This window comes from Plectropomus leopardus, chromosome 18, assembly GCF_008729295.1.
Source record: "Plectropomus leopardus isolate mb chromosome 18, YSFRI_Pleo_2.0, whole genome shotgun sequence".
In the NCBI taxonomy this organism is placed as follows: Eukaryota; Metazoa; Chordata; class Actinopteri; order Perciformes; family Serranidae; genus Plectropomus; species Plectropomus leopardus.
Window position 1 is genome coordinate 20,765,664 of NC_056480.1, and position 21,982 is coordinate 20,787,645.

General features: G+C 39.9%; 1 protein-coding gene across 1 annotated transcript in view; it reads left to right on the forward strand.

Annotated features, from left to right (window-relative positions):
* The first annotated feature begins 3,706 nt into the window (after positions 1-3,706).
* atxn1a (ataxin 1a) overlaps positions 3,707-21,982 on the forward strand; it is a 119,586-nt gene continuing 101,310 nt past the window's right edge. Inside the window, exon 1 of the mRNA XM_042505915.1 lies at positions 3,707-3,777. The gene's annotated coding sequence lies outside the window, so the exon portion shown is untranslated. The remainder of the gene's footprint in view (positions 3,778-21,982) is intronic.

A 21,982-nucleotide genomic window follows, 5' to 3' on the forward strand; every position in this document is an offset into this window, starting at 1 on the left:
CACGCCATGGCCTTACACGAGACACACACACACACAACTATGTGTTCTCATTATACTCTGAAGGGTGCAAGTCATTCAAATGAAGACTTTTGCAGACAGGCAAAACTCTGCAGGTCCTTTCCAGCTGCTGAAAGAATCTAACCTGGAGCTTTCCAAACATCGAGCCATTCATCAACTCACTGTAAAAGTGAGTAGGTGTATACGTGTAACTACATGCAGAGACAAAACAGAGAGTAAAGACTGGAGCGAGTGCATGCTTGTGTGTATGCAAATCACTGTATGCATGCACTTCTGTGAGCTAACAAGAGCCTAAGCAAGGCTATTATTAAAGGTCCAGTGTGTAGGATTTAGAGGAATATATTGGCAGAAATTTAATAGAATGTAATGAATATGTTTTCTTAAGTGTACATTCACCTGAAAATACGATTTTTTGTGTTTTTGTTACCTTTGAATTAGCTGTTTATATCTTTATTGGGAGCGGGTCCTCGTCCATGGAGTCCACCATGTTTCTGCAGTAGCCCAGAACTGACAAAACAATCATTATCTCTAGATAGGGCCATTCACATTTTTGCATTTTGGCTGCTGTAGTTGGCAGCTCATCCATGACAAGAGAATCAGAAAAAAACCCATATTTTTTTATGTGTGTTATTTAGTATTTTTATTGGTTTAAATGACTGGGTCCATTTATTTTGGACAAACGGAACGTAAATAGCAGACACAGGATACCTAGAGTGTAATATATAGACGCAGAAGTCCACTGCAAAGCGGCAACATGATTTGGGATGAGAAGATATTGATAATGAAGACTTGCGCTGTTCTAACTGGGAGAAGTTTCAGCTGGTTGCAATCTGCAAACCTCATGACCAGATGCCACTAAATCCCTTTAAGTCTTACATCTTGTTTCCTTTAATCAAAAATCAGGTTGACTTTGGTGATTTATTCAGAAACATGTTGTCAGCTTACAGTTTGTCCTGTACGCTGACCTTGCACATACACGGCGTGGGCAACTCATACTGTATACAATGTGAAAGTGACTCTAGAGGAAGCGCTACAGGGACTTAGAGTATCAAACAGCATGTATACAGTCTGCATTATAAATGGTTGCGAACTGAAACTTTTCACTCCTGTCTCCATTCAAATATCGAAGTCTATTCACTGCCAGACGGTGTCTCTTTATTTCTATGCATCCAGGCCATGAATGTAACGCTAGCCTCCTGGCACACAGGGCAGCCTACCTCTCTCCCTCTTTGTTTGGCATACATGTGACAAGGGCACAATAGAGCGCTGCACAAAAGGCCACTTATTGAGTGACTGGCAGGGAGTGGGATACATCCCAGATCATCTGTCACTCTGCAGCCTTGTGCACCCTAGGCTCATGGTCAGTGTCAGGTTGCACTCTCCTGTGACGAAGAGGCGAAGGCGCTTGTTGCCATAGTGAAAATCTGGGAGAGGTCACAGAGGTCAAAGTGATTTAAAAAAAACCAAACATTGATAGAGGGGAAATGTTAGTCTCAAGCCACAGTACGATTTATAGAGTTTATACAGTTTTAATACGTCATGTAGAGGAAACATTTAAACCTCCCAAGTCTTTTAATATAGTCAAATAAGTGAGTGAGCCACAGAGAGCCAAATAAATTTAGCAGCTGAATTAGCAATAACTGAATCATGTCATGAGTGAACATCTTTCATCAGCATGTTTTCTAATACTGCATATATTTCTGGTTGTGTGTGTGTGTGTGTGTGTGTGTGTGCATGTGTGCATGCGCGCGTGTGTAAGCCTCTCAGATTTTACAACTTGTCACTGTCAGCTGACTATCAGTCAATGCACTATGATGAGCTGATTCTTTCTGACATCTCCAGCTCTCTACCTCAAATGTCTGCCATGACTTCCTGACCTGTTGACAGCAGCTGAGGAACATAACGTAAAGACATGATGGTATTCCCAGCATGCAAAATCAAACACAGGACTGTCCTCATTGCAATTAACGGTATTTCAAAAATTCTAATGTCAAATACATATCTTGAATGCGGACTGTATTCATTTTGTCAAAGAGACAGTTTTGTTTTTCCCGGCAATTTTTGAAATTGCTTCATATATCTGATATTTTAGAATCTCAATACATTTTGTGGTCCCAATTTTGTATATGTATGTATTATTTAGTAACTTTTATTTTTTGTGTTCCATGCGTGATATTGTATACATAAATGGTCATAACAGTGTTCATGTTTTTTAAAGGTACAGTGTGTAGGGTTAAGTGGCATTGAGTGATGAGGTTGCAGAACTGAAACTTTACCCATGTAGGTGAAGTGTGTAGAAGAACTACTGTGGTTAATGCAAGTTGCCCATTAATCCTACATACTGGACTTTTAAGGTTTATTATCCATTCTACACACTATTGTTACTACAGTTCAATTTTTGTGCACAGGATCAAAAGGATGATCCTGTCTTAAAACTGTGATGACAGAACAAGAATCTAGGCAGAAGTAATAATTCCACAATATAAAAAAATGCATTACAAGTAACAGTCCTGCTTTTAAAAGCTTACCTAGGCTCAATAAAAACTACAAGTGTATTATAAGAAAAAATGTACTGAAATTATCAGAGTATTCATTGTGCAGCAGAATGACCCTAGTCAGTGTGATATGTTATTTCATTATTGTCATTATTGGATTATCATTCTACTATACCGTTGGGTACTATAATGTTTAACAATGCGTCACATTTTAGTTCACAGCCAGTTGCTGAATTGTTCAGTGACACTGGATAAAAGTTTTACAAAACTAACTTACTAACTATACTAACAGATTATCAGCATGGCTGATTGTTGGAGCCGATATTTGGCAATTTGCTGATTATCTGTATCTGCGTTTTATTTTAATAATTGCCGATACAATTAATTGATTAAAAATTGCAAAGCCAGTGTCAGCATAGGAGGAACCTTTACTCTGTAAAACATCAGAAAGCAATTTTTATTTATTCATTTTTTTCTTTAAATTTTCACTTGACTTTATTAAAAAAATGCTGGGAACTTGCTGCATTTGATGTTTAACATTTCAGTATTTATTAAACATTTGCTAAAGGCATTTTAACAAAAGTTTTGTGTTGGAGTTTGTAATATTCCAAATTCCAAATATTGACATAAAACTTTTCATTTTTATTGTAAATTTATATTGCTTCCAAATATCAGTTATCGGTCTCATTAACTACTAATAATCTGTATTAGCCCTGAAAAACAAATATCGGTTGACTCCTGATGACTTTTTTTTTTTAGTAAAGTTAGAAAGCTCCTTATCATATTGTATATTTAGAATAATATTCCAAAAATAGATCATACAAACACACACACACACACACACACACACCAACACACACACACACACCAACACCTCTGGAATTTATTATAATTACTGCAGCGCTATGAATATAACAAACACTTGAACTAAAAATGGCATATGCACTGTGCATTCACACGCCCTAGTGCTGTCAGTGAACTTGTAATTCAGTCTCTGTTTGCTCTGCTCCGAGCCCTCTCATATTTTTGCATGAGTAGCTTACAAACTGCTCCATTTTTGAACTTCTCTCCCTTTCTCCCTCTGCCCCTCTCCCTCTCCCTCCCTCCCCCCCTCTCTCTCTGAAGGTGGGGGCAGAGAGCTATTAGCTGCTCGCTGCAAACATCATTAGGAGGGGAGACGCTTTCCACCGTCAGCGCCGGAGCAGAGCAGGGGAGCCCTGGCAACAAGGAGAGACACAAACTCAGCAGCCCGTTACACCCAACAGTAAGTCACACAAAACTGTTCATTCAGTACTCGTTTCGCCAGCCTGTCATTGCTTTCACCGTGACACTTTTCGTCATTTTGGAGCTGTGGAGAGAAAATGGCTGGAAGAACTGGGCAGGGTGGCGCTGGTTTACTTCAAAGCCTCGGAAAATGTTTACTTCGCCCTCTGACCTATTTTTAAGTGACTAAACAGCACGGGAGCATGCGGGGTTTGTGTGCGTGTGCTTGTCATTTCGGAACGTAAATGCAAAGTAGTGTTTAAGTGAGGCGAAAGAGAGCGGACGTTTGGCCGGATTGTGACCGAGCGAGGAGCGCGTCCGCCGGGCGAGCTGGAGTCGGGCAGGCGCTGTACTTTCAGTAACTGCGCCACTCGACCTCGGTTCAAACATTTGCTCTTTGCAGACTGTTTCTAAGCGCTGAACATTGACATACACTGTCAAATAATGTCGCTTCAAGCCGCATGTGTCTTCTTTTGAACTCTTTTCACACTGACAAGGACTGTCAAAGGCAAGCATTACATTTTTATCTACGTTTCACCATCGCGGAAGTGTTTTCTCTACACGAAAAGAGGCGAACAACAACTAACCACAGTCCACATGATTTGTTCCAGTGTTTGCGAGAACGTAGTTACATCTATTTCGCATGTTCGGAGCGTTTTTGAAATGGTGCGTATATAATATGGTACTACACAGTGTCTTACATTGCCAGCTGGTTGTAAAGGACATAGGGGTTTGTGATTGCTGGACTACCCGTGATGTCATTCATCCTAGCTTGGACCATTATATAACGGGACTGTAGGGAAGCCTGTGATAGCAGGCTATTTTTACTCTGTTTACACCTCGGAGTTGCACTCGGGGTAGGCTTTGCTTCCCAAGTGGTAGCCTATGCTTTCACTCACATTATGAATTTAATATGGAATCCAAATGAGACCAAGTGGATGGACAAATGTAGGCTAACTGCTTGAGATTAAAAGCTGTAGCTCTTGCCCACCAGCTGCATTTAGACTTTTAACTTTTACCTTTCTGATGGTGTGTGTGTGTGTGTATTTATTTGGTATTTGAACAAAAAAGTCCTCCACTTTACTAGTTGATTATGTCTCTTCTTATCTTTGGAGCATGCCCTGTAGCCTACTGAGTTGCCTTCCCTTAAGCAATGAATGGACTTGTAACCTTAGGGTGCTACAAGTACAAGTATCTGTGCAAAAGAAATACTCACACTTATAATATGACAGTGTATTATAGTAATACATACAAAACCAGGAATATGGAAATTGTAAACTATTCTGCATGTAAACCCAATACATTACTATTTTAACACATAATCTGGTGCAACAGACAACTAGTATGGAACAGTTTAAAGGGAGATTTTGACCAAAATTCTTCAATATTGTGTCAAGTCCTTTCCCTTTATCAGACTGCTGCACAAAAGAGTCAGAAGGTTACTGGAAACATACATATACTTCTAAAACTTTTTAAATTTCTTGTGCAGCATGTTAGTCTTAGCTACTGCTTTTATGCACAGTAAAGCTGGGCAATATATCAAAATTATGTTGACATCGTGATATGAAACTAGATATGGTCTCCGATTTTTAAATTCCATCATATGTGTTGTCTTTTCTTAATAATTTTAAAGGCTGCAGTACAGTAAAGTGGTGTAATTTTATAAATTTACGAGACTGTTTGAACTGTTTTATTCTTCACCTTTACCGGCTTAGTCATTACATCAACATAATGATTCTTTATCAAAAATCTCATTGTGTAAATTTTTTGTGAAAGCACCATAGTCAACAATAAATCTCTGCACAATCAACATTTAGATATTTGGTTTAGATATTATGATATTTGATTTGATTTTTTCCACAGACAGTGCACCCAAAACACATGTAATTTTGCCAGAATATTGCTTCAAAAAAGATCCATTTATATCCACCTGCAGCTTCTTCATTAACCCGTTGTAATAATATTAGTTTATTTAGCAGAATTCTGGTAAGAAACACCTTTTTTGTTTTTGAAACCTTGGTTTTTCATGTTCTCTATGGTGTCTCTGTTGCAGCAGGTCATAAGGAGGAGATGGAGTAACCAAGTGGTTAGATTGAAATATAAAGTTGAGCATCAACTCTGTAACAAGGATTAATTCGATGTCAAAGACTGGGGAGGAGGTAGATGATTTAGCAAAGTGTACCCAGTAGTAATCCCTGTGGAACACCACGAGGAGGTCTTTGAGATCTTGGGTTTAGATTAGACTTTAGTTCTGCTTGAGAGAGCAAGCAAATTTGTACAGCATAGGTTATGCCAACAAGGCATAATTGTTTTAGCAAGTTTTTTTGAGAAACCATGTTGAAAGCCATGTTTAGAAAGGAGTGGGAACGGAGTTTGAGCTGTTGTCTGTTGTGCTGTGAATTTGAACAGGGCAATTTAGGGGCTGTGACAGTTATCGCCTTGCAGATGTGAGCTAAGCTGAGTGGAAACAGTACATTCCAGGATTTCAGAAAAGAATTTCAAGGATGGGATGGAACAAAAGTTAAACTTCAGCACCAGGTCTGTCAGAATAGGTTGACAGCTAATGTCTGGAAGTATTAAGGGTGGTGAGTACATGACCAGAGGAGAGATGTTAATGCTAAGGGTGGAGTGTGAAGACAGACAGGCTTCTATTGTACAAGGTAGGTAAACAGAGGGTATAGTGGTGATATAGGTGGGAAGGTAAAGGATTAAACAGGTGCTGAGCTTACAGACATGTCTATGAATCAAATGTATAATTATTTAACCCAGTAGAGAGGGTATGAATTGAATATTGAGGGAACAGTAGAGGGAGCAGTTGTAGTAGGTCACCAGTTTTTGAACTTTCAGATTGAAGGAGAAAGGGTGTTGATTAGGTTGATAAGAGCAGGTTCAGTATTTTTCAGCGGGGACTTCTGCGTTAGTTATGATGCTGAACACCGAGGCTTTGTGATAGGGACAGACCATACTATAGTGCTCTATTGTGCAGTCATGCCACTGTGAATCAGGCGTGCTTTTCCACCCACCTACCACACACACACACAGACACACACACCCGCGCGCACACACACACACGCGCACACACACGCACACACACGCACACACACGCACACGTGTACTTTACCACTGCCACCATAGCCTTTGATTCCAACCGCCACTCACTTTCAAATGGTAATGAGAGGCAATTAGAAGCCAATGTGTCCTAATCACAAGCCATTTAACTGAGCTTGGCTCATTTGTCAGAGGCATATGTGCACACAGACACGCGTACTCAAACACACATAAACACACACATCTCCCAGATCATGCTAGAGTCCTGTCTTTGTCTGTGGAATTTACTGCCTATGTAAGGGAAAAGAAGAAAGTTGTGTGTTAGTGTGTGTGTGCGCGCGGGTGTTGGAGAAAGATTTCCAGGTAATGATTGGGTGGAGATTTCACGGCTGAATGAACAAGTGCCAGAAATGGCTTTATGCTCTAACCTGCGAATACAGGCAGAGTGAATGATGTCGAGGCGGGGCAGAGGGATCAACCAATGGCTGCAACAGGTGTTTGTGTGTGTGTCTGTGTATATTTGTAGATAAGTTAGTTGTAATAACAACACTTACTCTCAACATTTGCTCAGATAATACGTTTGACAGGTTACACACTGCAGGCAGAGGTGTTGTGAAGACTGAATACAGCATCCTTTACCCGTATCCCCTAAGATGTTTAAAGTCTGCATGGGTGAGTAACCATCCTCATCCTGTTCTTGTACATTTGGCTTGCATTGTCCTCTGCCAGATCATGGTGTCTTCATGTAAGCAAAGGCAAAAACAAACAAACCCTGCTCTGCACTGAAGTGTGCAAGAGCTTTTAAGTGGTGTCGGGGCAGACTGATAAGGGAGTAGTAACCAGAAAGAACAGCGTGTAAATCATGCAACATCAAACAATGATCTGTTGAGTACAACATCACTTCAATGAGAAACTCTCACTCTTATGTACAGCCAAAGTTTGCTTCATGTACCCTTTTATTGCCTCCATACAGCCCTGACTACAAACTGTCATGTGCACATTGTGCAAATGTGCTATGAGGAGCCATAACAAACATTGACACTCGTTGTAATAAAGTAAACATACACATTAAAATATTTTGTCTTTTGCAACTGAATCTTCAACAATAACACTGAAAGGAGACAAAGCAATGCACACAAACAAATTACACACAAATTACAGGTCTAGAGAATGTGCTTCAGCTAGCCACAATTTTACACATATCGATTAGATATTTTTGTCCCCCTGTATCCTTCCTCCACTCTTTCCTTTATATCTCTGGCTCATGTTTTATACCACTTTAGTCTTTTTTTTTTTTTTTTTTTTTTACTGGGCAAAAACCTAATAACACCCACTAACATCTGGCTTTTGTATTTAATCGGAAAAGTTACAATCAGCACTCCCGGGACAAATGACTCAGTAGTTACAGGTATTTATTAGCTGTTGCTCTGATCAGCAGTGATAGAAATAAGACCTGGGAGGACGGGCAACTTTTAACCCCTTTGTCGGCACGATGCAGTGATATGCATTGAGTTTGAGAGAGAGACTAAATAGCTAAGATATTGTATATACAGCACTGTGCAGAAGTTTTAGGACACTCTAAACTGTGGTAGCTTAGCAAGATCATAATCATTGTATTTTGGTAAAGAGAGCAATGAGAAATAAAATTGTATAATCATTAAAACCTTGCTAAATCACAAAATTTAGGGTGCCCACAACTTTTGCACAGTCCTGTATAATAGAAGTATCCGCCGTAGCATTTTTACTGGCCTCCATGCTGCTTCCTACTCTTTTCTAACCTTTTTTCAGTCCCGTTCGTAATGTCAAAGGTCACATGTCAGGACCTGCATACACGCACTAATTTTGGTTAAAAAAGGCGTATCTGTGTGATCATGGAAATAATGTCAACACCTATTTTACTGCATTCACACCAGACTGTTTTACAAGTTAATCACTGGTTTTCTCCTTTTACACAAGAAACTACATGAGCCACACAGAAAAAAGAAGAACAGCCACGCAGGTAGCATGGGATTGAAGTGGGACCAAAAAAAAGAGTGTGTGAGAAAAATCATTTTGAAATAGTAAAGAGGGGTGGGTGGTGATGGGGGCAGATCAAGAGATTGAGCTGTCTGGTTGAACCATGCAGTGCGCTCAGACCTTTTCAGCTTTTCCTTTCATCCTCCTCTATTCACGAGCGCTCCGAGTACACATGCATGCACACAAGAGAAAGGACACCCTTGCACACAGAATGCTGCTTTTAAAGGGGATCAATGAGAGTTTTTTGTATTTTGTGTGAAAGAACATTCCACTATGTGTGATCGTGTATGCCTTTATCGCTTAGTGCACAGTCTTATGTTTCTTAGACTGCTGTTTGTACAGGACTGTAATAGTAGTTCAGTTGAGATACCACGATGGGCACTTGAATCCGCAATTAATCTTTGAGGAGTGAAAACATGTCATTGGTAATATGAGGGTCAATGAGGCTACATTTTTATGGTCTTGTGAATCACTGAACTTCACTAATGCACTTGTTGAAGTCCCATTAGTCCTTTTTAAAAGTATAATTCAATCAAAACATTCATTATATCATTCCGAGGGGATCTTTGTTCGGTTTATCACTTTAGAGTGCTTGTGGGTTCATACTTTGTGTGTGTGAACATCAGAGGGAATGTATGAATTTGCAGTCTATGTGACCTTGTTTCCATGTTTGCCGTCTTTATTTTGTAGTGGTAATGTAATCAATAACAATCTTCTGAATGACTGAGGTAGTTGCCGTGTCTGAATGAGAAAGTGAGAGAGGGAGAGAGAGACACACACACACACAGAGGGACAGAGGACTGAAGCCATCCTACAAACTTGTGTTACATTGTCGGGGTCGATAAGCCGCTGCATGGCTCAATAACCATGTGAAAAAGCGAAGCTGGCTTTGGGACTTAGTTCAGCCGTGTGTTGGCTTTGGCTCTGTAATGGCTGCCAGTGTAGCTGACATGATATACAGTTGTATATATGCCAGGAGGGCTGCTGTAAAAGGCTAAACTGGACTGAAGTATACTGTCTAAGTGATGAGGGGGTGCTCTTGTCGGCAAATAACAAGCTCTTATGCTACAAATTTGGGTTCCCGCATCAATATTGAATCTAAGTAACTCATTAAATCAGTTAAAATCCTCAGAGCTGTTTCATAAACCGTCTCTAGGAAGATCATTACTGTGCCGGAGCTATACATCAAATGTGATACCTCGTGTAAGTCATCATGTGATAGTTAATTCAGTATGCTACTCTTGTGATCTCGCTGCCTTGATTCATATTTGATTACATTCCAGGCAAAGCTCGGCTGAGAGGAAAGGGTTTTAAGCATTGGCCTTTTGAGGGCCAAGCTAAATGAGGGAGAACCTAACTGATAACAGCTGTTTAAATGGTATTATGGTGCATAAAAGAGCAATGGCTCTTAGCGCTCTCAAATGTGGCGCACTAAATGACAAAGCTACATTTCAGGGATTGGAATCTAGTTTTGTTGCTCAGATGGTTATTCTCCAAGTCTACTCATCTCGCCACTTCAGAAATGTTTTGTTGTCTCATGTATGTTTTTGCCTCTGTTTCTTCAGTTTTCTGTGTCTCACTGCATTCTTGCACAGTTTTACATACTCTTTCAGTCTTCTCTTCTCTTCTCTTCTCTTCTCTTCTCTTCTCTTCTCTTCTCTTCTCTTCTCTTCTCCTCTGTCTTCTCCTCTCCTCTCTTCTCTTCTCTTATCTTCTCTTCTCTTCTCTTCTCTTCTCTTCTCTTCTCTTCTTCTAGTCTTCTAGTCTTCTAGTCTTCTCTGCCTTATCCTTATCAGAGGCAGTAGAGGATTACAGTGGGGAGTTGACACTGACTGGCAGTCAGACAGCTCCTGCAGACTCCTCTCTTCCCCATAGAGCTCCAGGCCTGGGACAGGGATAAGCTGACAACCTGGGACACAGCCAGATAGATAGTGATGAGGATGAAAGATGAAAGAAGAATGCCAGGGATTGGGGTCATGTACATATATTGGAGCACAGATGTAATGATTTCTATTACCTGAACAATAGCATCACATTCACCAGTGTTGTCTGTGCAAAGACTTTTATAAAAGTTTAATGGCAATTATTTATGCTGATTCAAAATTTAATATGAGTTAATTTGAAGGTCCACTGTATAAGATTCAGAAGGATCTATTGGCAGAAATGGAATATGATATAAGTATGTTTTCTTTGGTGTATAATTATCTGAAAATAAGAAGTCTTGTGTGTTGGTTACCTTAGAATGAGCAGTTTATATCTACATAGAGAACGGGTCCTCTTCCACGGACATCGCCATGTTGCAGCACCATGTTTTTTGCACCATGTTTTTTCCAGTAGCCCAGAATGGACAAACCAAACACTGGCTCTAGATAAGACCATTTGCGTTTTCGCGTTATCCACCATAGCTAGCAGCCCCTACGCGACAAGCAGTGTTAAAAAAAAACACTAATTTTTAATCTGAAACTGCTTTATTCAATGTTTTTACCATTTCTAATAATTATTGGGCCCAGTTGTTGTGGAGAGGACAAGACCTCATGTGGGTTATTTGTCTGTTGGTAAAAACCTCCTGAATATCTGGATCTTAAGTTAAAAGAGTAAAAGGTGAGCACACATTAGCAGGTGCTGTGCTAGTGGTCTGTGTCTGACATCCCGAACAACAAAGGAACTGCTACAACTGCTTTATTCAGTGTTTTTATCGGTTTCAATACTGGATCCAAGAGGAAGAGACCTCTGTGGATAATTCAGAATCTGGTAACAACAAAGACCACTGAAGGAATTCCTACCAGTTTCAGCTCATCACCGCTAAATCCCTCTAAATTTTACACACTGGATCTTTAAGGTATGATAAACCTTTATGCTGGATTAAAACATATGCATTTGGGTTGAAAAGGACAGATTATGTGCCTTTTGTACTAAATCTGTTTTAAGAAAGTACCTTTCAGTTCATAAATGACTCTACTATGTCTATTTTTATTGCTGCTTCTACCTCTATTGTTGGAAGTGAAGCCCCCAGACCCTCCGCTGCATGGTGGGTGTGTGGGTATCAACAATTACTTAAGTGTGAGCCAGGAGGATATGCATCGAGAGAGAGGAATTCAATAACAGGAAAATGGCCAGTGATAGAAACAATCCCTGGAATACCAAAACCCACCCTTCACCAGTGTTGATCTTGGCATGAGCTTGCTTTCCATTACTACTGTTTACTCCTTAGGATACTGATGTCCAGACACGGCACATGGCAGTACGGGGAGGGTCGGTACAATGCACCCTCAACATTTCAGTGATGGTTTGTGATGTGGCATGTGCAATGACGTCCTGAGTTCCAGTCTGTCCACAGGCAGTTGTGATCACTGTCCCCCTCTTTCTGACAATGCACTGGTTTGTGACTTGAGTCACCATATGGTCAGGGGCATGCATGGGTGGGCACTGAAGGACAGGTTGAGACGAGCCTGTGCAACGAACCACAGGCAATATTTAAAACAGCGTCTGTAAGGCTGAAACTATTTCCTCTCCGACAAAGCTGTGGTGTGGTTTGAATAGAGCAAGTTCCTGGATGCATGTTTGGATTGCTGGCTCTCTCTGTCCATCTGTGTGTCTGTCCGGCTGGCTGGTGGTTGTGGCTTGGCCAGTTCATCTTTTTTACTGGCTGGATGGTTGGCTGGATCAGCTTCATCTGGGTGGACATGTGGCTGCCTGACTCGCTGGCTATTATTTCTGGCCCTTTCTTTAGCTATGTAGTAAGCTCATGACATTGGAACAGGGACGTTTGGCTATGACAGTCAGGGAGGTGTGCTAAAACACTGCTGACAGAGATAAGACCTAGTGAGCCAGGATGTTCCCTGCCCGTCCATGAGCCCCATGAGTCCATCACCAATTAGCCAACCGTATCAGGACCTCTACAGAGAAAGCCCTTTTCTTTATTTATCTTTCCCCATCCAACTCTTCGATAATATTCTACTTTGACAAAGTTTTCTCAGTGACGTGCTGTTCGATGAGCACCCCTTGAAAGTAACAGGATTGTATACATTGTTGGCTGAGGAGAGGCGACTTAATTGGAGCTATAAATTACACAGACATGTTCTAAGATGGTGGCATCACTCTTGCACAGTGCAAAACAAATATGGCAGGGCATACCTAAAGGAATTCATTTCTGTCTATTGTTGTGCATGGTACTTCAAAGATAAAATAAAGGACATTCAATATCTTGCTGCTCTTGCTCTTAAAAGTTTTTAAAAATTACAGAGCCTATTTTTAAGAAATGTCACCATTAATGCACCTCATATTCAGTCGCTCCAGGATTTTTGTGTGCCGTTTGTGTGTTGTTGCCTGAAATTCCTGGTTTCATGGCAAATTTTTAAGCAAAATTGCAATGGATATTGTGAAGTTTACAGTTAATGATTGTCTAGAAATGTCGTGAGCAAGTGAAAATTGCAAGAAAAGTCATATTGCTGTCATGGATATTGGATATGGAGTCATATTGCAGACTGATTGAACAAAATTCTAGGGTTGCACAGAATTCACAGCGATTGACTGAATGTGCGGTAACTGTCGCTAGAGACTGCATATTACTGTAGTCCTTCTCATGTTTTATAATCATGTTCACTCTCTTACTTTCCCAACTGGCCACCAACATCTCTAAAAGTGGATATTTAGTTTAATTTAGGTTGTGACGTCAGGTGAACAAAATCCAAGGTCAGAATGTCTAATACCAGAGTCAATTTGATGTAGAATACTGACGAAAGATAACGCTGAAATTTTGTTCTTTTTAAGTTGTGTTGTAGAGTAACCGAAACCCAGCGTTTTCCAAACATCTCATTTTGACTTAGAATAATGACGTTAAGTCATGAGGTATAGAGACCAAATGTCTGCAGAATGTCATAATGATAACGTCCACACAACGAGGACTTCTGACTTCATTAGACATTTAAATTATCCTCAACGCAATTTTCATTCCAACCGAAATTCAACATCTGTCCAGAGTTAGTTAAGCAAATTCTGACATCATATTGACGTGCGTTACCAGCTGGGTTGTGTCTAATTTCAGCTGTTATTTGTTACGATACTTGAATTTCAAACTTTAATTCAATATCTTAAAGAATATTGATACTCAATACCATTTTTTGGAGAAGGGCATGCAATTAATTGTTTTTATTAAAAGATAAAAAGCCTGTAATATGACAACAATGACTGTTCTTTTCAGGGTTAATAGCAGAGAGCAGCAGAATGACTGCAGTTATCAATAAGAGTGAGTGAGAAAGCACAGCTGGCACTGGTGTATCAATACTGTGAAAAATTAGTATTGAAACTCTTCAAATATTCCGAATCAATATGTACAGATAAATTGAGATTTTTGACAGCACGTGTGTATGTGTGCATAAGGTAAGACTTTATAGTGTGATTGCAGGTGTTTGTGTCTTCAGCAGCTCAGGCTGGTGCGTTAGCCAGAGAGTGTGTTCATCAGAGAGTGAGTGTGTACAAGGGTGAGGTGATAAGCTACGACACAGATAAATGAGGTTAATGTGAGGTTTCACTGTGGCCCTGCCAGGTCTGTCTCTCTGACACTGTCATCTACTATCAAATGCCACAGTGGGGGAGTTAACTTTGCTGCAAAATTGCTCAGTCATACTTTCTCTTGATGTGTATATTGTTTCAAGTAATGCAAAAGGAGCCACATTAGTACACGTTTATTTTCACAAAACTCGTGATGCTAGAACAAGACGAGACACAGTTATTGACAGGCCTACACAGGGCTTGCATAATATACAGACATTCAGAGCAGCTATTTGCATGTGTGACATACACATAAACACGCAGAGTTGGTGCAGCTGTGTGTATGCTGGTGCACACACCCATTGCAGGGGCTTGCCCAGGGAAAATACCTGTGGTAGAAGAAGAAAGTTGACCTAATGGGAAATTACTAGGCATCCTCATCAGACCAAAATAACTGCTTAATGGCTCTTACAGGAATTGTCAAACTTCCCAGATGTCAGATCTTAATAAGCCATAGTTAGAGTATCAGGTGGTTTTCAAATCATTATCATCATAGAACAAATAGGTATCTTTTAAACTCATATCTCACCTCATACTGGAAACTCAAACTGGAGGTCTAATTTGCTAAATCATATAGAAAGAAATGGTGACGGCCAGTAATTTCAAAAAGACATTTCCATAAATTGAATGTAAAAAACATGTATCACTGTGTGCAGTCTGTTTAATGGTCTGACTACTTTCAGTGTTAGTTTTTCTCCTTGTAGTTGTTTAAGTATTTACAGTTACTCTCCAAACCAACAGTAAGATCTTATCAGAAATATCTAAAGATTTCTTCTTCATATTGATGTTTTAATTCAAGTTTTAACTTGCTCTGAAGTTGAGATGGTCATATGTTTCAGATGATGTTTTCATTGCAACGGCTCCTCCAACCCCTATAAGCACGTAAGTTGCTTCATTCCTACCCTACAGTAAGACTTTTAGAAGCATTTAATATCCGCCCCCACCAATGGCAGTAGATCAACACATGCTCATACTTAAACGACAGAATAGGTGTAAATGACAGGTGAAGGGATACTTTGCTGATATTCAACCAGGTCTGTGTCCCCGTGGTGTGTGTAGTGCAGATAAACAGGGTTTAGTGTTTTTGTGCTGCTAGCTCCCACATCTCCCTGCCTGTCCACCAGCCTAGATTCGCCAGATGACACAAAACACGTCACTGATGGTGCAAATTGATGTGTTTTGCGTAATCTTGTGCATTTTTGCTCAAGGCACAGGCGAGGGAGCTCCAGGAGCAGGTAGCACAGGGGGTGCTTGAACAACGTTCAAGGCTTCAAAACGACAGTCCACAAACCAATGGGTGACATGATGGTAGCTAAGTCCATTATTTTTGCAGTCTGATTTTTAAACATGCAGTTAATGTTGTGAAACTGTTGCAGTTGCACAAAAACTACTGGCTTAGGTTTTCATGTTAAAATAAGTTAAAATAACTATATGTGTTGCTAACCTAACATGCGTGGCATCCAGCCCAACCACCTCCCTTTTTAGCTCCATGTCACCTGACGTCCTCCTGTACTTTCGTCATAATTACTACCACCACTAGGGGTCGCCAACTAAAAATAAACATATATTTATGTTTAATATTTGTCGTAATTAGGTTCTTGTACAAACTACCTATGTGGTCCTATTTTTGGGGGAGGACAGTCTTATCTGTTGTGGTAATATTTTGGGTATTATGAGGACCATAATAGTGGTTAAGGGCCCAACAGATAAGTTGACTAGACTTAACTTTTAGTGACAGTTGTTGATATTTCTTACATGCTTGTTTGCTACTGTTTTTCTCTGATAGCGTGCCCCATAAATGTCACAGCAGTGCAACTCAGATTAAAAAATATAAGTTCCCATGCTGCATTTACTACATTGTTTGATCTGTAATGTGTTCTGAAAGTGCAATATTTCCCACAGCTCTTGAAAACATCCTGGATCGAGGCAGATTCAGAATGGGCTCCTTTTACGCTTGCCTGTCAGATGTGTAGTGGTAACCACTAACCTAAAAAGAAAATAAAAAAACCTCCCCGCCTCCGATCAAACCTCTCACCACCAATTAGCCTCAAAACCCAACACCAGACAATCTTTTTGAGAGAAAATATGCTTTTCTTCCCCTTCATCTTTCAACCAGTGCTTTGGTTTTTGAGGTGAGCAGCGCCCAGCTTTGGTTGATGCTACATAACGTGCCATTAGTTCTGCTAGCGAGGTGCCCCCACACTACCTCTCGCGTGGCTGCGTGAGATGGATAGCTGAGTGTATTTGCAACCTGACAGGACGCACTACTGTAGAATACTGCTGAAAGTGTGTGTGTGTGGGGGAGAGAGTACAGAGGCAGTGTAACCCTTTTAGGAGGCACTCCATGGATACCATTTACACTTACTGAAAGCAAGAGGATGGGTGTGCAGGGAGGGGGAAGAGAATTTGTGTATGTGGGTCAAGGGTGGGGACGTAATGAGTAAGAGCATGCAAAATTCATGTTGTTTCGGGACATCGAACTTGAACAAAATACAGCTGTCAAAACTGCCACCGCTAATTCGGCACACATTACTTCATATGCAGACGTTCACACACTGCACTGAGAATCCTAAGAGTTAACTGTGAGATAGTGGTTTAACTCTTAGATATCAGCTGACTCTTTGAAGGTAAAAGACTGTAAATGAACCAAACAAAATCAGACAAAAGTCCCTAATTTTGTAAAAAAATTCTAAAAGTGAATTTATGTGCTTGGCTCTCAAAGCAATGCAAAGCAATTTAAATTCAACTTATCAACTTAAATACTTTTGAGTTTGTGTCTTGGCTGATTGTTCAATTCTACCACTGTTGATAAAAAGTAGATGATATTCAATAGATTGCTCTGTGTTAGATCCTCCAATGCTCATTCACCTTGATAAATTCTAAGTGAGGTAAATGAAACAGCTGTTTGCTTGGTTTTCTCAGTACTTGAGCATAAACACTCACAGCACTTGAGACATTATCTTACATACTAAAAAGAATAGAGAGAACAGGGCACCTAATGTGCAACTGATCGAAAAGACTGTTCCATTTGTTAAACTGGATGGCACTCAGAGAGCACAGACCTCGACCAAGGCCAAATGCTCTATCTGGTGATGTTGACAATGCAATGTAAGACTTTCAGAACATTAACTGAGCTGCAAACTATTTTATGTCCCCATTAACTAGCTAATCTCTGCCACTCTGCACCACCTTGGCTCCGCTTGCCCACGAGAGTGGCGCTCAGTGTGAGCGGCATCGAATGATGACACTTTTAGCTCTGCTAGCACTGTTGCTGTTGTTAGCATTTTTATGTTGTGTTCACACTACAAGCAACAAGCTATGAGTCATTTTTAATGGAAGATGGTAACATGACGCCCAATACACTACAAAGGAAAGTTGAGCTTGCTTCAACTTTTGTCAGCGCTTCAATGTTGTGGTAAAGCATCACCCAATCATATGATTTGTTTTTAGCAGTGGTACTGTTATTTAACTTAGTTGGCTGATATTATGTTATGATATTAAGTTTTCTGTATATTGCGGTGCACACTGGGATGCAATGGGGTGTCAAAATCTGATGTTAAAATGGTGCTCAGACATTGAAAAAAAGCACAGATATATTTTTTTGACCAAATAAAACTTAAGTTCAGTCGAGGTGCTTTGAGGCACGTAAAAGACACCCAAGCCTGTGATGACGTAACTACTTGAGCAACACTTAAACAGTGACTTGGTGATAATGTAGTTTGTCACACTGTTACTTTGTTGCTCATAGTGTGAACACAGCATTAGGCTGTTAGCACCGTCATCCCAACCCACGGTTGCAAGACAGCCTTACATCACTGTTGCTGTTGTTATCACTGCATTGCTAGCCGCCACCAATGTCATTTGGATCTTTGAAATTTAATAACTTTCTCCTTGGCCTTTGCTTCACCCTTCCACCAAGTTTCACGGAAATTGGGCCAGTAGTATTTCTGTTATTCTTCTGATAAACAACAACAACTGCACAAATCAAACTGAACACATGACCTCTCTGCTGGAGGTTATGATGATAAGAAAAATGGTCAGCCTCTTTGTTCTTGGACATGAGACAGTGCAAGGTTTCTGAAAAAACTATTATGGCAACATGGAAGCAAACACACTGCTGAATTTGAAGTTTGGTCAAACTGACCTGAACTCCATGACCTTTTTTTTCTCAAGAACTACATTGACCCTGACCCCAGTGAGGGCCACAATGATTCACTGTAACACTGAACATCAGCGAAGATCTAACACCCTCCCAGTGGATTAATGCTTAACTGGTTTGAACTTACCGCCGCTTATCATTCCGTTTCTAATGAGATATTCAAGAACTCAATGAGGACATGATTTTGCGAGCTAAAGCCAGATTACACATCCTCCCCATGATCCAGGCGTTGTGTCCTAATAGGTTCACTCCTCTCTGTGTGCATCACACATATTTTATAGTGTGAATATACACTGCTGTACGTAGCGAGGCATGACAGAATTGTTGCTACATAAATAATTGTGCAAGAGACACTGTTTTTAAACCTTACAGCTAATTGCAGATGTTGTCATTGTGCACAAGAACAAGGCAGGTGTTTGTTCTGGAGGTTGGCTGTACGTTTGAGTTTTGAGGAGGCATTGCTCAACTAGGTTACAAAGTATGAGCCATAGTCTTACAGCTTGATAGTTAGTGCTGACTGCTTGTGTTTGTATTTGGCTTCCTGGGTGATGGCTATATATTAATAGTTAGGGAACTTAAGATGTCAGGAATACCTAAGAAAAAGTCTTGCAAAATACTGCTCTGTGTCAATTCCTCTATTTACAGGGCACTGCAGGCTTAGGGCTAAATGCATTAGAAACATGACAACTAACAGGGTGTGTATGTGTGCGTATGTTTCACTTCCTATCTGCTGACCAGCAACAAATCTAGGCTTTGTCAACATGACCCTTAGGCTATCATTTGTGGTGTTGCACCTCGTTTTTCTGAGTATCCAGTGGTGATGTTGAAACAGAAGCACCCATTTTCAGCTGAATGATCAATCAAAAATTGGACACATCCACAAGTTCAGAGATTCACATTGCAAAAGTGCTCTTTGAATCCCCAAATCACAACACAGAAACTCAAGTCCCCCTCTCCCACTAACACCCTATGGTCTAATTCTCGGAAACCTTGCACAAGACCACTAAGAAGCTGCTGGATTTGCAGGTTTTCTATTTGAACTTTTTGCAAAGGTTTTTTCTCCATCCTAAGTGTGTTTGCCAAAAGCAACACATGATTAGTTTCCACCAATAGTAATACTGCTCTGTCCCCTCTGGTCCAGCTTTGGAGAAGAGATTTGTAGGGTTTATATTGTTGTTTACTTATAATCTTTTAAAACTGAGGCACAGTTTCATAATGCCTCGTAAAAGTAGTAAGCTTGTGTCCTGTGCTCATTTATACGCTTTTCTGTTTGTAAGCCCCACGAGACGTAAAGAAAAAGATCTCGACCAGATGTGGCTCAGCTCAGCTTGTCTGGTTTTCTTAGATTATTACCTTTGGCTGCGCACAGTGAAAGATTTGTAACTTTCAACAGTGTCACTTTTTTATTTCCACCACAAAGTAACTGAACAGCTTTTGTAAAATACATCTTTTTTTTTGGCGAACTGACAAATATGATGAAGCTATAAGCCAGTTTTCTCGATGACAGAGATAAAGCATGTACTAAAAACTCAAAAATAACTATACTGATACTGATGTGGTTCATATGGATTTTAGCATTTGAGAAAATCATGCACATGCCAATTTTGGTCCTGTGCAGTATATCTCAGGCATCTCTTCTCACAAATCCATGTAACTGGAGATAATAGAAGTAATTTCAGCCATGTCTCCCAGACCAAACTGCTCTGAGTCATGGAAGATTTCCAGCCTGATTCTTAACATTTGTGTATGACTCAGTTGGAGCTGGCTAAAATATGTCTGACCATCTTTTAGGAGGGTTGTTAAGTTTTGTTTTGTTTTGGGAACAGAGAAAAATGCTGAAGTTAATTCAAGTACTTTGTTCCAAAATATGACTGCAATTCCTACTTACCCAGTCTACTGTGGGTTGAGTACTAAAAAAATCTCTACTGTAGTAAAAGTACAATTACTTCCATAAAACATGACCCAAGTATAAGTAAAAAAATACTATTTTAGAAACCTACTATAGTAAAAGCAAAAAATACTTTAATATATTACTCAAAGTGCAAAGTACTTTCTGGTGAAAAAATAATGAATTTTAATGCGATAGAGCAGGTAGGCTAATCAGACCAATAATGATGACTTTCATCTATAAGATTAAAATTTGAACAATCTCCGACTGTGTTAATCTCTTCCTCTCTAGCCCTCTCTTTTGTATCATAGCATCAAAGATTAAATCACATGTGAAAAATTAACATAGTTAAGTTGACTAGCTGACTACATTTTCACCTTAAATATGTGCAGCTTACTTCAATGTGCTCGCAAAGTTTAGAAAAGGAGCTTGTAAAAGCAGAGATCTCAACATATTTCGGGAGGCACAGCAAGCACTTAATTGTGTTGCTGTTTGTTTCGATTTTGGTATGGAACATGTGCTCAGGGATTGTTGCTGAAGGCTGCCTCTGGGTTTTTCTTTGTCATCATAGCATTGCGGTCAAAAGACGGGTGGTGCTTTTTTTCTTCTAGGCAACTTGTCATCTACATCTACACTCAATCCTCACATTTAGAGCAGACTAGTTGTAACAAAACTATAAAAGAAACATAATAATTACTCATTATTAAAAAGAAACTGCTTTTTAACTCATGTGTTACTACCCACCCCTGCCTATAAAAGTGAAACTGTACTCGATAATTCAGAAAATCTAAAATCATGTACAAAATCATGCATGTACTGTTGCAATATGTCTTTTGGTTATCTAAATAAAAAAAATTGATTTACTTCACCAGAATATGTTTGAAGGTCAGAGTACGATTAAAAACCGTTATGTAAATTCTGTGAGGTCTAGTTTTGGCGCCCACAAAGTTTGCAGATGTTTGCGGTGAAAGGTTCACAGATCACAAACTCAGTGTTCAGATGATCCCTCAACGGTTGAGCTAAAAGTGTTACAGAATATCAGAGTGATGCAACAGCTGCATAATGTCTGACCATGATATTTCTAAATAATATCTCAGTAAGCAGCATTTTGAAATTGTGCATCAACAGCACGACAAGCATCGTGACCACTCATTTGACTTTAATGAGGCCTTTCAATTCCTGGGGATGTTTTTTTAATCCTTTAAATTGATACTTTAATATGTGCTCAGCTGACAAGCTTTGTATTACTCACTTTTAAAATATGCAGTATTGCATAGTGAAACCAATCACTGCTACACTTTAAATTAAAATTTGATATATCACATGCAAGATTTCACAGATCCTGTTAACATATTTTGTCCGACTTGAGGGTTTCCTCGAGCAAGTTTGTGGACCCCCACTCAGTCCACAGTGAGGAACATAATGTCTCATTTTTGGGGTGTTACTGAATGCTGCTATAAAATAATAATGTCCACCATCCTGTTAAGTGCAAAACACCAGGAAAACATTAACTCAGCGGGTCAGTGAGTGGAAAGGAGGTGGCTG